The 16449-nt window shown below is 35.5% G+C and overlaps 1 protein-coding gene across 1 annotated transcript in view; it reads left to right on the top strand.

Moving 5' to 3' along the window:
* The first annotated feature begins 4646 nt into the window (after positions 1-4646).
* LOC145632018 (clp protease adapter protein ClpF, chloroplastic-like) overlaps positions 4647-16449 on the top strand; it is a 111542-nt gene continuing 99739 nt past the window's right edge. The window contains exon 1 of the mRNA XM_081684267.1: positions 4647-4658. The gene's annotated coding sequence lies outside the window, so the exon portion shown is untranslated. The remainder of the gene's footprint in view (positions 4659-16449) is intronic.

Raw genomic sequence — 16449 nt, forward strand, 5'->3', positions numbered from 1 at the left:
TAATATGGAGGCCACGCATTGTTTCGCCGCACCAGCGTTCGCTGAAATTATCTGGCGCCGCGTTTTTCTTCTGTCGCCAGGCGACAAATGTTGTTGCCAGGCGACAGCCTTGTCATCTGGCGCTGGAGTCGGGTCTTCCCTATTTTGCCCTTTGCGGCTGCTGTTCGCTACTCGATTTTGCTCCGAACTTTTAACTTGGTCGTTTCCTTTCAACCAAATCCGCTCAAATCTTTTGTGAATTAAAGCTCTTCATCTCTAATTTTTTTATCTATGTAATTTTGCTCAAACTCCTTTCATCTTGGGAGAGTCTCATGCGGCGTATTTGCGCTTTTTTCGAAAAAATCCGGGAATGTTTTTGCTTGCTGGGATGCACCTGCATTTATTTTTTTACTATAGGACTTTGCTCATCTCTTTAATTATCTTAGGGTTGACCTAAGGCTTAGTGTTGCTTGACTCATTGACTTGACACAACTCAAGGTGAGTTGACACGCGTGACTCATGACTCGTGTGTGTAATGTGATGTGCTTGACTTGAAAAATGCAAAAAGGCAAAGATTTTCCGTTATTTTTTGTGGAGGGTACCGACTTTCTCCTAAAAAAGAAAGACGCGAAAAAGAATCGAAGTGTACATTTTTGAAGGTGCATGTCGAATGAGCTTAATCTGTTAACGTTGTCTCTCACATTACAAGGATTGTAACATCTTAGACTATCCTAGTTGACTCGATAATGAAAGTATTTACGTAACTTAGGCGTGGAGGCTAAGTACTTCATACTTTGTTATGCAATGATGATTGATGTTGATATGACAAGGCATGCTTCAGCGTTGTGTTAAGATTTCATGACAAAGGGTTCCTAAGGAAAGTATACTTGGTCATGTATCTATGATATGTGTGATAATGGCACTAAAGTTAGGTCGCAAAGGCTAAGTGTGTGGAAAAATATATATTGAAAAGAGTCAAATGGTGGTGACTCTTAGGCTAAGTAGGCTAACAATGTAGGGATCAAGCCCCCGAGTCTAGCTCTAAGTAGATAGGAATGAGCACAGGAGATCCTTTGATATGATCATGATGTGTAAATGTTAATGCATTTTTATTACGGCCGCAGGTCGATGTGAGGTTGCCTACGTATCCGTTAGGAATCAGGCCGAACGTAGCTCTAGCCGAACCTCGCACAAGTGTGTGTGTACCTCAAAAAGGTCTTTTTAGGGGTTGTAAAATGGTTAGGCTGAAGGTTTGAAGAAGAAGGGGATAAAGGCTTAAGACCCTCGATAAGCTCCCAAAGTGTGAAACCTTGCATTTGAATCTTTATATTTTTATGATTGAGGATTTTTACTCTTTTTTTTTTTGCTCTCCCTTTTTCTTTAGCATATATTTTATTTTTATAAGTGTGGGAAATCACGATCATGCGGTCTATCACTCACTTGGCATTCATGTTTCTCAAGCACGGTACCGAGCACTCGATAAGAGACGCAATCTGAGACGTGTTCATATCAAAGACATGTTCATGTCAAAGACATTGGAACACTTGCCCTTTTGTACACTTTTTTTTTTGCTATTTTATTTATTTTGATATTTTGAAATCACTCAAGCTTTCTAAAATTGAAAATTTCATAGGTTGCACACCATCCCATCCCAAGGTTAAGTAGATGTGGGTTGAAAAAAGAAAATTCTATCGTTAGACGAGGCTCAAAGTGGTTTATAAAAAAGGATTGTATATTTGAAGGATGAAAGGTGATATGATGTGGCTGCAAGGGGTGCCTCAAATCATTGGTATACCTTTTGCTTAATTCGACATGGATTTTTTTTTTTTTTTTTTTTTTTTTTTTTTTTTTTTTTTTGCAATGTAATGAAATGATCATATGCAAGAAAATAAATGCTCATTTTTATTAAAGGAGAAGAAATAAACCTACAAAATAAATCTAAAGAAAGGTGTCTATGCTAGACTTATTGGGGGAAAGGGATAAATAAAGAAAATGAAAAAAGGAGGTCACGAAATCTTGTCGTTGAAGCTCGCCTCTTGTCTTGTGTCGTTTTCTTTATCATCACTCGCTCTTCTTGTTAGCTGGAGGCATGGGAAGCTTGTTATTATCAATCAAATGTTGGATAGCCTCCTTAAGCGTCCAACAACTCTCAGTAGTATGACCCCTACCTTGATGATATTTTCAATATGCATCTGGATTCCAACTATGCAATCTCTTTTCAGGTGCGGGATCTTGAATAGGTCCAATGGGAGTAATGAGTCCCTTGGCATGGAGTTGATCGAAGGTATTATCGTAGCTCATCCCAATGGGGGTGAAGTCTTTCCTTAGTTGCTTCTTAGATACTTGGTTATCCATGGCTAAAACTTCACTAAGATCATAGGTACTAACATTGTTACTAGAGTGGGCGTTTTCAGAAGAAGAAGGATTGTCGTTCTTCTTTCGTTTCCATCCACTGTGGTTATTATTGTTAGTAGCTTTTTGCTTTGCGAGGTCCTCTTCGATCTCGATGCCTATGTCATAGACGGCTTTGAAAGTATTTAAATTATGTTGATATTTTAAATGCTTCGAATATTTCTCTTGGAGATTCTTGATAAACATCCTCACAGATTCTTTTTCGGAGGGCACCTCAATCATCTTAGCGGAAGTTTCCCTCCACTTATTGAAGAAAGAAGTAAAGCCTTCATTCTCTTTTTGTCTTAGCATCTCAAAGTTGTCTATAATCAGTTTCGACTTGAATATTGCATTCATACCTATTAATGAAAGCATTTACTATCGATTCCCAGGTAGAGGTTTTCTCTTTGTCAAGGGAGAAAAACCATTGTTGGCAAACGGTTTCTAGAGATAAGGAAAACAAGGAATGAAAGACTTTCCTATCAATCCCCTTAATGTTCATTATGGTTTCAAAGGGTCTTGCGTGAAGATAAGGATTATCGGTTGCCTTGAACTTAGGGATGTCAGTGGCATTGAACTTGTGCGGAAGAATCTCCTTGTCCACCGAGACCCCTTGTGAGCTAATGCCCTGAAATATGTAGTCACTAGATAGCTTGCTCAAGCTTTCTTGCATAAGATCCATTTGTTGTTGCCTCACAGGGTCATTAATTTGAAGGGTTAAAGCCTTCAACACTTCAGTTATGTCAGTAAATTGATTCCTAAGTTCGTTGACTTCTTCTTGACGTGCCATTATCTTCTTAGCTTTTCTTTTTCGGCTAACCGGTTTATCAAAAAGTTGAACTTGAATAAATGTGTTGTCCTTGATTAATCGCCCTTCTCTTCTTGACCAAGTACTGTGGAAAGGGAAATTAGGGATGTCCATTGTTAATTATTTGACTCAAACTCTATTCAACATGTAAGGATGGAAGAAGGTAGGAAGAATGAAGATTTGATATGGAGGAATCATGTAGATGGGGAGATATGAAAAAGTTAGGAATAGAATGTACCCCCAACTCAAATGACGGAAAAAACCGACTCATGCATGAACCTAAGACATGGTCATGGTGACATGTACATAAAGTGTGTGCTACGACTAGTGAGTGTAGGTGACATGTTAAGACTCTTGTGTAAGACCATGTGGCTAGACAATGCGACTGGACTAAATTAAGGACTTAACGAGGGTACTGTTATTATCAAAATAACCGAATTAATTAGAAAACTGTTTAATTAGACTCATATTGATGACTCGAGCAAAAAGCTGAACCGTCGCCGCACTCTGCAGTGCAGCGCCAGACGACAAGGTTGTTGCTTGGCGTTGCACAACATAGTGTGGTGCTGCAGTCCAAATCGTGGTGCCATTGCTGGAGCGTTAATTTGGGACTGCTTTCAGTATTTTTACTCTACGGGACATGCTTAAAGTCGTACTAAGTCAATTCCGATTAAATTATTAGACTTTAATTATTCAAATTAATTAATTAATTAATTAGGCAAAGGCATTTTAGTCATTAATCAGTTTATTTAGACTTAAACATAAGTCAAACAAATGGTTAGAAAAACACATAGAGTATGCACAACAAATAATGCACAATTAGGCAAGTAGTCACAACATGATGCAATGAGTTTGCAACCTAACCATGGCTCTAGTTCTCTAAAGTTCGGGATATCGGTTAGTCAAAGAGGGTCCATGGTTACTTGTCCGGATGCACCGCGCGGAAGCCTTACCTTTTGAAGGGTTGGCGCGAGTGGATGGGACACCGCGAGTTAAAAACTCGCTTCCATGGTTTGGTGAATTCAACATTCTCGGATGTACCCTTTGTTGCATAGAGCGTTCAATCAGGTAGATGGAGCATGAATTCCCAGAGGGTTATGTACATATGTAGAACACATATGGGTTTCAGAAAAGTGAGAAAAACTCAATTAGGAAGTAGGATCGAGCAAACAGTGCTAAAAACTAGTAAAAATTAGAACGCATATTTCTGGCTCGGTATTGGAAGAACTTGGCGCCAACGAACAGAGGTCGTCGCCCCAATTTGGTTATGTCACCTGGCGACAGAGTAAACACGACAGACTCTGTTTTCTGGACGCCAGTTCCTACATGCCTCAGCAGCTTTCTGTGCTCGATAAAATTTTCCAGCTTCGCGCAGCATTATTTCGATCTTACTTGTGAAAGATATTCCTCAAATTTCTTACGTGTAAAAATCCTATGTTTTAAATCATTACGGATCGTTTTTCCAATGATTTTTTTTATGCATATGACAATAATGTTAATAAAAATTACGCACATGAAATACTTAGAATTTTTCGAGTCTCATCCACTCATTCTAAATCATTGCCGAAATAAATTTCAGGATTTAAAATAGAAATCCTCCCCAGTGGAGTCGCAAAAAAACTATTGAGAATATTTCAAGCATTACCCCAAACTTGAACCCCACTGTGATCATACACTTAAGCATGGTGGCGTCCAAAGGGAAAAAAGATAGAGCAAAAGAGTCGCCATCAAGTTTTAAGAACTTGTAAATCGTTGAGAGGTGAAGGTTACACCCCTTAACGATCTAGGAGATCGTGAACTCCAATTGGTCCGGAACCATGACTGGTAGTTCGGGGATGAAGGTACAAATCCAATCTAAAAGAGAAAGATCTTGCCCTAATAGTAGGCCTCTACTTTATTCTGATCGTATTCATGTACGCCTTCTGGCTAACATGAAATCAATAGGTTTACCCTAAACCTGTTTCATCTATGTTGGTTGAATATTAATGCACAAGTAAATCTATTATTGGCGATCACTTGAATTATAATCAAATTAACCCTAAAAAAGATTATTAATCATCTTATTAAACGTGATTACAAGTACCAATTCCCTGTAAACATGCATAAAAGGGCGTGATCAAGCAATAACAATAAATATATCAAGCAACATAATAATCATAATAATTAAAATAATCATGTTAAAGCATAATATTAATAGCAAGATCCTAGGAATGATACTAATAAGATTAATAACAAAACCTAGCATGTCATTAAACATCAAAGATTAAAGCTTTAACCCTAACGTGATACTAACATGAATATTAGGAAGAGAATAAAAGGCATCAAAGAAATCACAATTGTCATATTTGATATTAGAAATTTTAGTTGTTACCCTAAACATGATACTAGGAATATCAAAACACCCTAACATGACACTAGGAATCATAATAACAACCTAGACATGATTTCTATATCATAATAACAATAAATCAATTAAAGCACTTACTAGGATGCCTCGTACCTCTTTCTAATAATAAAATACACACGTTAGTAACTTCAAGGAAAATATAAAACAAATAATTAAATTAAATAATTGAAAGAGAGATTTGGGACCAAACCCTCAGAAATTAAAACCTTTCATGTCTAGGGCGAAGGTAACTTCGAACTTGGCTAGGTTTGTCTAGATTTTGTGAATGCGGTATGGTGTTGGTGATAGAGAGAATCAAGAAATTCTTGATGAGAGTTGGTGATAGAGAGAATTAGAGAGAATTCATAAGAATTGATGAGAATTGATGATTGTTGATGATTGAAAACGGAGGTTTTAGGAGGCTATTTATAGAGAAAATTAGCTGGACACGATAGAAAAAGAATCAGAGTTTCGAAAAGAATAAAACACGACCGCAGCGCCAAACACGCACGTGTCGCAAGACGCCATGCCTGTCGCTAGGCGCCATGTCTGTCGCCAGGCGACAGAGCTGTCATAAGGCGTTGGAAATAATTTTCCACGCATTTTCTTATTTTGATAAAATTTAAGCGTACGAGAGGGTAAAAACTGTATTTTCCTTAAAAACACTTCTTTTATTCTGATTAAAACTCTAAAAAGTAAACTAAAGTCAATTTATCAATGCTAATCAAATTAGGATTCAAAAGAACCTTCTAGAAGATTCTAGAAGACTATAATCAATCCTAATCACTTTAGGAATGATAAATCATAATAGGCCCTCCTCTAGATCATTGGGCCGCACATAAAGATCAAACCGGACCCAGTTTAGTAATTTGGCCATAACTTCCTCATTATTCATCGGAATTGGGCTTATAATATATCGTTGGAAAACTCTTTTTGAACCTGACCTAACTACACTATTATTGGACCCTTGACATGGACCAAAACAAACTGAATTGGCTGTTTTCATAAAATAGGTTTTCAAAAACAGAGAGAAAGAAAAGAAATAAAACTTACCACAACACTAGACTTTCCACACTTTCAGTTCATTCGATCATGATTCGACGTGAAAGGTACTCATCACTGGGTTTGCTTTTGGGGAGACACAAATGGGTGTCTACACTCCCTACTCTCCTTGTCCCTAATAATTGTCCCTAATCGTATATGTCAATTCCCACTTCCTAAGAGTGCCAAGCATATTCAAACATGCTTACGTAGGCGCGTTTCGAATGACGCCTACGGGTGGGAAACGTATCAATTCTTCAAAAAGTCGATGATCACTGAAAGACGGTGAGATAAGGTAAACATGGAAGAACCAGCAAAAAATTGTGCCATAGTTTCCCGAACAAACATAAGAATGTCCTGTTCCTTTAAACACCGATTTTCAACTCTATAAGGCTTAGCATTAGATTTGCCTGAATTGGTTGCATGGTCCGAGAGGAGTATAGGTTGATGGATAACCTTGGCATGAGGATGGGTTTCGATCCAATAACGAGAAGCATAAGCTTTATCCAGGCGCTTAAAAATAGGATCTGAACCCATTTTATTATTAGTCCAAGTAAAATGTGGTCTAGTGAAAGGAATACCAACCAAATCCATCTATAAACGCCAATTAATAAATCCAATATACCAGGGATTAAATCCCTACCCCCAATTTTATCAGAAACATATTCGACTTGATTGAAATCACCTATCAAGAGTGCATTAGGGAGAGAGTCGAGATTCTCATATATTGTATGCCAAACTGCTAATCTATTAGTTACATGCGGCGAACCATACACAAACACTACATATTTTATATCACTACCCAAAAGCAAGTTATAGAGTACAATGTTTGAGGAAATATAAACAGGCTCCAAACGAGTCGAAGCAAACCAAAACACAACCAACCCTCCACTAATTCCTATAACATCCATACCATAACTACCCAAGATAGGTAAGGAGGCTAATTTCTGTATTACTCTACTATCTGGAAGCATAGTTTCCATAAGAAACCCGATATCTACACCAAAAGTGCGGACTAAAGAGAGCACATAAGGAATTTAAAGGGGAGTCCCCTTGTCCTAATCCCCTAAAATTCCATGCCATAATCTTCATGGATAATCGGATGACACTTTAGGGGAGGCCACCATCTCTACAAAAGAACTCCGAGAATCTAAAGCTGGAGAACCCTTGCATTTCTTGCAAGGGGTAAGACAAGGGAAGAAGAGAAATTGGAAGAGTAGGAGATAATTGTTCAATTGCAGAGCTCCTTCTCTTTTCTTGACACTTGTTCTTAACCCAAGTACGGAAAGTGTCACGACCCTTTTCAATCAAACGTGATAACTAAAGCTTTTTTTATTAGACGACTCTGTTTCGCAGACCCGCGCTCCTGAGATGAAGAATTTGTAGGTGTTTATAGGTACTACGTAGTGGAAATAACATGAATCATATTCATAAAGCACCTAAACCAAGAATCGCATGTATAACACACAAGACACATATTCATACTTTTGATGCGTGAATTCCACAAAGCTATTCGACAAGAAAATCAGGGAGAGAATAGAGCCCCAAGCGTTGCTCCTCTACTTAGTCCACGAGATTCGAACGAGTCGTCCACCAATACTAGATTGGTCGAGTGATTGAGGAAAACCGCAATCCCCACCTTTACGGACAACCGGCCACCACACGAACCACCACCACCACGAGACACCACGTGCGCCGGGGAGTAGGAGAGAGCCGTAAGAGAGAGAGGACTTTGAGAGGGGTTAGGTTTCGTGTTTGCTAATTAGAATTTTGATCAAATGATCAGTTAATTGCTTGCTTGCAAACCTAGGCACCTAGTCTATTTATAATCTCATTATAATTAGACTAGGGCACGAAGCCCAAAACCCCTTCTAGTCCTCCATATGGCCGGCCACCTAGAGTGATGAGTCCCATGATGGGCCTCATCCTCTGATGCTCGATCTAGCCCCTTTGTGTGACCTCATAGGATCCATCCAATTGGGCTTTGGCCTATTTTACTAGTCCAAAGATCGTTAGTACCTCTAGCTATGGAAAAACGACGACCCAAATGTATGAACTTAATTATCTCCATAATTTGATCCAATTATATATCTAGTAATTGCACACGACTGTAGGGAATATTTCAAGCATTAATCCCCTAGCTTGAACCCCACTGTGATCATACACTAAAGTACGGTGACGTCCAAAGGGAAATAAGATAGAGTAAAAGAGTCGCCAACAAGTTTTAGGAACTTGTAAACCGTTCACGAGGTGAAGGTTACACCCCTTAAAGATCCAAGATATCGTCAACTCCAATAGGTCTGGAACCATGACTAGTAGTTCGGGGATGAAGGTACAAATCCAACCTAAAAGAGATTGAACCTGCCCTAATAATAGGCCTCTACTTTATTCTGATCGTATTCATGTGCGCTTTCTGACTAACATACAATCAGTAGGTTTACCCTAAACCTGTTTATCTATGTTGGTTGAATATTAATGCACAAACAAAACTATTATTGGCGATCACTTGAATTATAATCGAATTTACCCTAAACAAGATTATTAATTATCTTATTAAGCGTGATTACAAGTACAAATTCCTTTTAAATATGCATAAAAGGCGTGATCAAGCAATAACAATAAAGTCATCAAGCAACATAATAATAATCATAACAATAATTATCATAATAATATTCATGTTAAAGTATAATAATAATAGCAAGACCCTAGGCATGATACTAACAAGATTAATAACAAACCCTAGCATGTCACTAAACATCGAAGATCAAATATTTAGCCCTAACATGATACTAACAATCATAAATATTAGGAAGAACATAAAAGGCATCATACTTTTAATCATACTTAATATTAAAGTTACCCTAGACATGATACGAGGAATTTATTGTTGTCACCCTAAACATCAAATTAAGGAAAACATCCTAACATGATACTAGGAATCAAAATAACAATCTAGCATGATTTCTATATCTATCATAATAACAATGGAAGCAATTAAAGCACTTACTTGGATGCCTCGTACCTCTTTCTAATAACAAAATACACACGTTAGTAACTTCAAGGAAAATAATAAACAATAATTAAATTAAATAATTGAAAAAAAGATTTGGGACCAAACCCTCACAAATTAAACCTTTCACGTCTAGGGCGAAGGCAACTTCGAATTATGCTAGGTGTTTCTAGTGCAAATCTATGCAGAACTTTGTATATTTGTGAGAAGGCTAGTTTAGAAAAGAGAGAGAGAGAGTAATCAAGACAATCTTGATGAGAGTTGGTGAGAATTGGTGAAAAACTGATGAAAACTGATGAATGAAAACGGGGTTTTTAGAACGCTATTTATAAAGAAAATCAGCCACAAAGATAAAAAATCAAAACAGAGTTCTGACGCATAAAACGGGTGTTAGCGCCAGACGCTGATATTAGCGCCAGGCGCTAACGCTAGCGCCAGGCGCCAAGCGTAGCGTCAGGCGCTAATGCTGGCGTTTGGCGCTGTCTAAGATTTTGACGCGTTTTCTAAAAATCAGATAGAAATTTCTGTACAGGAGGATAAAATCGTATTTTCCTCAAAAACGTTCTTTTATTCTGATTAAAACTCTAAAAGTCAACAAAACTCAATTTATCAATGCTAAATAAATTAGGAATGAAAAGAACCTTCTAGAAGAATCTAGAAGACTAAAACCATTCCTAATTGCATTAGGAATGATAAATCTATATTAGGCCCTCCTCTAGATTATTGGGCCGCATATAAGGCTCAAACCGGGCCCAGTTCAGTAATTTGGCCATAACTTCCTCAATATTCATCGGAATTGGGCTTATAATATATCGTCGGAAAGGTCTTTCCAAGTCCTATCCAACTACACTATTATTGGACCCATATCATGGACCAACCAAACTGGATTGACTGTTTTCTTAAAATAGATTTTCAAAAACAGAGAGAAGAGAAAAGAAATTAAAACTATCCGCAACACTAAACTTTTCACACTTTCACTTCATTCGATTATGATTTGACGTGAAAGGTACTCATCACCGGGTTTGGTTTTGGGGAGACACAAATGGGTTTCTACAACGACGAAGACATAAATCCTTCAATCTCCCACTTGTCTGAGACAAGGGTACAATATTCAAATTCCTTAAGTCAATATATGTGTCGATTTGATAATATGATTGCATCACATGTCGAGATCATATTAATCTAGAAATCGTTTCTTGAAATCTGAGTTAGAATTACAAAACCAAATGATTACTGTGTAATGCATTTGAACGCAGCCACGTATTTTCTGAATTCTCCCTCTTCAAGCGGCCATGACATATTTTCTAATTTAATAGGTAGACTCTATCTAATCTTGTGGTAACAAGCCACCCAATCAACTTCTTAAATAACCAGGAAACACCCTTTATAATTTCCAGTTACGGCTAGACGTTTCAGTGTACCATAGTCATGACATCCATTGAATAAAATCAATGTTTTACTCATGTCAAAGGAATCCACTAATATATACGGAAGCTCTATACTTAAATTTCAAATTAGGTCAATAGTTCGATCATGCATCATTCATGCATATCCAAGTGATTGACCGAGCATCACTATGCCCCTATAGCCCATGAAACTGAGCTTAGGTCATTATAAATGAATAATATTATTGGTTTCGCATTTCGTCTTTTATGTCGCTCTTTGGTACATATGACCTATATATAAATATTTTTTTTTTATTGTGATTTAAATTGTTATTTTCATTATTATTATTGAGATATCAATAATATAATCTATATTGTTGTTTTTGAACGCGTTTTAAAATGCTTTCCGTTACTTTCCTTTCTTGGTCTAATTTTGGGTCAACTAGCATTTATATATTGGTCGGGTTTTTGCTCAAAACTTCCATGACTAAATATATTAGGATAGGCTTGTTTATTAGCTTTCCTAATTCCATTCTTAAGCCTACATTAATCCTTCAATCAAGCCCATAAATGTAGCTTAAGTTAGGGTTATTTGAAGCTCATTTGAAGCCCAATTTCTCTCCCTTTTCACGGCAGCCACAAGGCTTGATTACTGCTCAAATTCAATTCAAAGTAACCCCCATATTTACCCTCATTAAGCCTAATTAAACCCAGCAATTTACTGCCCAAAACCCTTTCACTTCCTCTTCTCATTTCACGTACAAAGAAGTCAGTTTTCTCCACCCAAAAGATGCAGCAAATCACTCCTCTTCTCCCCATCTTTTTCGTGGAATTCAAGGTGGGAATCAAGGGGAAATCAAAGCTTAACTTGCTGCCATAATCGTTGCCAAAATCGTGCTCTATCTCTCCTCTAGAACAAGCAAAAACGAGGCAAGGGAACAAGACTGTTTGGGTGGGTGTTGTGCGTGTGATTGCTGCTGGTTGTGTGTGGTGTTGCTGTCCTTTTCTTTGGGTTTTTGTGGCCTATATATCAAGGTAACTAGCCTTTCTTCCCTTAGATTATAAATTCTAGGTTTTAGGGTTGAATTGATGGATAGAAATCATGTTAGGGTTAGGAATGGTTTCAATTTTCGTATGTAGTGAGTATGTCTGGTTTCGGAATGGATTTGGCCTTATTTTATGTGTTTAACACATGAATTTCATGCCTAGTTTGATTTACTATCAATCCCTAATTGTTTTATGATGTTTTTGATGTGTTTTAATCAAGTTATAACATGATTTTGGGGCTTACAAGTATGATGTACGTGACTGATGTGTGTGTGTGAGACTGCTGTTTCTGTAGTTCTTTCTGGTCGTGGTTAAGCCTTAATTTCAATGACTATATTTCATATTATTGTAGAGGATTGTTTCACGATCGATTTGATATATTATGGGTAAAATTCGGAGGTGTTTAAGACCTCTAAATGACTGATTTTGTGAGACAAGTTGTGTTGCCAACGTGAATTAAGAACGTGATGTTAGATTGAGTTTATGAGCATGTATATATCTTATATTTGTGACCAATTGAATATATCTTCCAGGTTTTCATGTTAGGATTATTTTGGAGTTTATACCATAGCGAAATTCCATGTTTATATGCAAAATTCTATCTTTTTATGAGCATGTATATTCTAAACTCTTGGATTGCTGACAGCATGTTTAATATATCTTCTTAGGTCTTAAATTAATTATCTTGATTGATTTTATTGCCTAATTTGAATTAGCATCATGTTAGGATATTCTCTAAATTGATATATCATGATTTTATATAATTTAAGATAGTTTAAAGTGCCTAAATTAGTGCAACATAGCTGTTGCCCCTAATCTGCTAGGCGTGTGAAGGATGGTGATTTTCAATTGTGTATTCCTTGATTTCTAAGCGCAAATGCATGTTTAATATGGCCTATTGTGTTTTTAGAGTGTGTACTAAAATGGGCTAAGCTTAGTTTCATGTTTAAGGTGGGTTTTTGGGTGATTTGGTATAATTGGTACTGCTGTACATTAGTGTAGGGGCTGCTGTAAATATGACTTTAATTTGGCATGTTCTCTTTTGAATTTTAAGTCAGGAATGGTTTTATATGATGCCTAATGAGTGTATGTATATGCCTTAATTTTTATTTTGCATTTTAAGCATGTTTGGTTGGGTTTTTATGATGATTTTCGGAGTTACTTGTTGCTGTCCTGTTTTGGTTATTTTATGAAATTCTAGTTTGGATTTGTTGTTTAATAAAATGAATTTATGGGATTTTTATTATAACTATTATATGTTAGTTGAATTTATATGTTAATAAGTGATGTGTGAATTTTTGGGTATTATAAACCCCTAAAGTGAAATATTTCTATGTGTGTTTGAATATGTGTGGGTTGTAATTGTATTGTCGACGTCGTAATGCTTTAGAGAAGGATAACACTGTCTTTAGCATCACTTCGCCAAGAGTTGTGAATGCACTTAATTGTTGAATTTCGATAATTAATTATATTCCCAAACTCAGACGATACCTTTTGTGTTTTATTAAGTTGAAGTGTGTTTTGAAAGGGAGTTTCAATTGAATTTAAGAAATATGATTTTCTTATGCAGTTTGAATTGAGTGTAAGACCATTTTTGGCTTCTCTGCAGATTTCTGAGTGAAATATATTGTATTATCTATTTTAAATGATTTTTGAATTGTGTGTGGGGCCATAGTCGGGTGTGAGGCCGAGTTGCTTCCCGATGGTTAATGAACATGCTAACTACCTGGATTGCGAGTCTTAGGTAGCTCAACCTGGGTTAATTGTTGTCGTCCGGGGGTGTGTAAGACCTTATAGGCATCTTCCCATAATCGGGAGTTGGCCAATCTTAGACATGGTCTCTGCGAGATGACCGGGGGTTCGTCCTGACAAACCTTAGGAAGTGGATTGCGAGGCCACTAGCGTTCCCTCCATGCCAGTTCTACAGTTTTGAAGGTTTTGGTTTTGAAATGTTTAAACTAATAAATTATTACTTATTTGAAGTCTATATATTATTATGATTGAAATTGAGTGATTTAATATTGATATTTCCGTTTTAAGTTTATTTTGAAATATTTCATTGTTTGTATGGTTTGATGGTTTTAAGTGATTTCATTTGAGTTTTCAAGTTGATTGTGGTTATGGTTTCTTTCTGTTAATTTAAGTCTAAGATCTTCTATTTCTGATTTGAGGGAGAACTGCTAGTTGCTCCCCACTGATTGTGGAACGTTGTTATAATTTGCAGGTTTCATTTGTTTATTTGATATCTGTGACGCTGGGTTGGGGATTGAGAGTTTAGAACCTAACTTTTAGGCTTATATGCCTTTATTGTTAGTTGACTGTTTAATTATTTTGAATTTAGTCTAGTTTGGCCGATAAGGGTTGTTCTGCCCTTGGCTTTTGAATGTAATTGATTTGTCCATGTTAAAGTTTGTTTGCTATTTTCTTTTGTTCACATAGTTTGCGCTTAGCTTAAACAACTTAATTTGGATGTGTGAATAAGTTAAATTTGACTTTTAGACCTAGGTTAAGCTTGACTTTTCTAATCGAAGTTAAGAAGCCTTCCGTTCAAGCGTAATTCCGCTAACGCTTCCAGTTCCAAAAGGACGGGGTGTTACAACTAGCCTGGCACTGATGACTGTTGCTACTATCGACAATTACTTCTAGCTGCTGCTTTTCTGTTGTTGCTAGCTACTGCTACCGGATGTTACAACTAGTTGCTGCTATTGGCTGTTAATTTTGCCTTTTCTGTTCTAGAATTTGATGGTCTAATCTAGAGACCAAAGTTGACTTTCTTTTTTTTGTTTATAAGATTGTTTAACCAAACAAAAAAATTGGTGTTTATGGAATTTTTTTTAAGATACTATGAAATTATATCAATTCAAATTGTTGTTGATTCTATATGTTAATTTCACATTCATGGTTGTTGTACATGTTTTTATATTAAATAAATAATAAAAAAAAAAAGTTTCATATTTTAAACATTAGTTTGCAAAAGTGATACATAATGTTGATTAAAGTGTTACTGTATGTCAGAAGGTGATTGAAAAATGTTACCTTATAACTAATAAAATGTTACATTAGTTGGCAAAAGTGATACATAATTTTGGATAGAGTGTTACCATATAATTAAAAAATGTTACTAAAAATAAATAAGTGTTACATAAGAGATAAATAGTAACACTTTAAAAATGATAATAATAATATAAAAAAAAGTGTTACATAAGAGAGTTTATAGTAACACTTATAAAAGTGTTATCATACGTTACTCAAAGTGTTACATAAGACCTTAGGTAACATGGGCGGATGTATCACCCACTAAAGTGTTACCTATTGTCTATAATAGCACTTTTACCACTTTATGTAACAGTTTTTGGGTGTTAAGAGGTTTGTTTTGCACTAGTGATATTACACTAGTATAGCACCCGTGCGATGCACGGCTTACAAATCTTGATACTCATATTCATTTCACAAAATTTTAAAATAAAATGATTAAATGAGTAATAATGAATTTACTTATAAATATGTCTTAACCATATATTTTTAACCCTCAAAATAGTGATATACAAAGTATAACTTGAAAACAGCCGTTTTTTTATTCTTAAATTGTATGGAAAGATTTGAAAAATAATTCAAATTAATGAACTAACAATCAATACCCACATTAAGTCATATTTTCCCCCTCATTTCTACTTGCACCACTGGCCACCTCATTTTTAAATGAGGGATTTTTTCTATATGGCTGGTCACATCGTGTGGCCAGGGTTACTTGAGTCTGTTCTTTTGAGCTTCTGGGTAGAGAAGAGCAGAGCAGAGCACAACAGGGGTCAGCAAAGCAGAGCAGATTAAAATTTCAGCTGAGCAGAGCATAGCAGATTTCAGGATAACAGAGCAGAGCAGAGCAGATTTCAACATTATTATTAATACTATTATTATTATTATTATTACTATTATTATTATTATTATTATTATTATTATTATTATTATTATTATTATTATTATTATTATTATTATTATTATTATTATTATTATTATTATTATTATTATTATTATTATTATTATTATCATTATTATTATTATTATTATTATTATTATTATTATTATTATTATTATTATTATTATTATTATTATTATTATTATTATTATTATTATTATTATTATTATTACTATTATCAATGTTATTATTATTAATGTTATTGTTATTATTATTACTTTTACTATTACTAAGTGTATATACCATTGATTTAGGTGAGTGAAAACATAAATATATGTATACCATATTTAACATATGTTTATAGTAGAAAGATAAAAGACAACAGTTTACTTATATTTATTTTACCAAAATTTTAAAATAAAATGATTTAATGAATAATAATGATTTTACTTATAAATTTATCTTAATAATATATTTTTAACCATAAAA

This window comes from Chenopodium album, chromosome 5, assembly GCF_948465745.1.
Source record: "Chenopodium album chromosome 5, dcCheAlbu1.1, whole genome shotgun sequence".
In the NCBI taxonomy this organism is placed as follows: Eukaryota; Viridiplantae; Streptophyta; class Magnoliopsida; order Caryophyllales; family Amaranthaceae; genus Chenopodium; species Chenopodium album.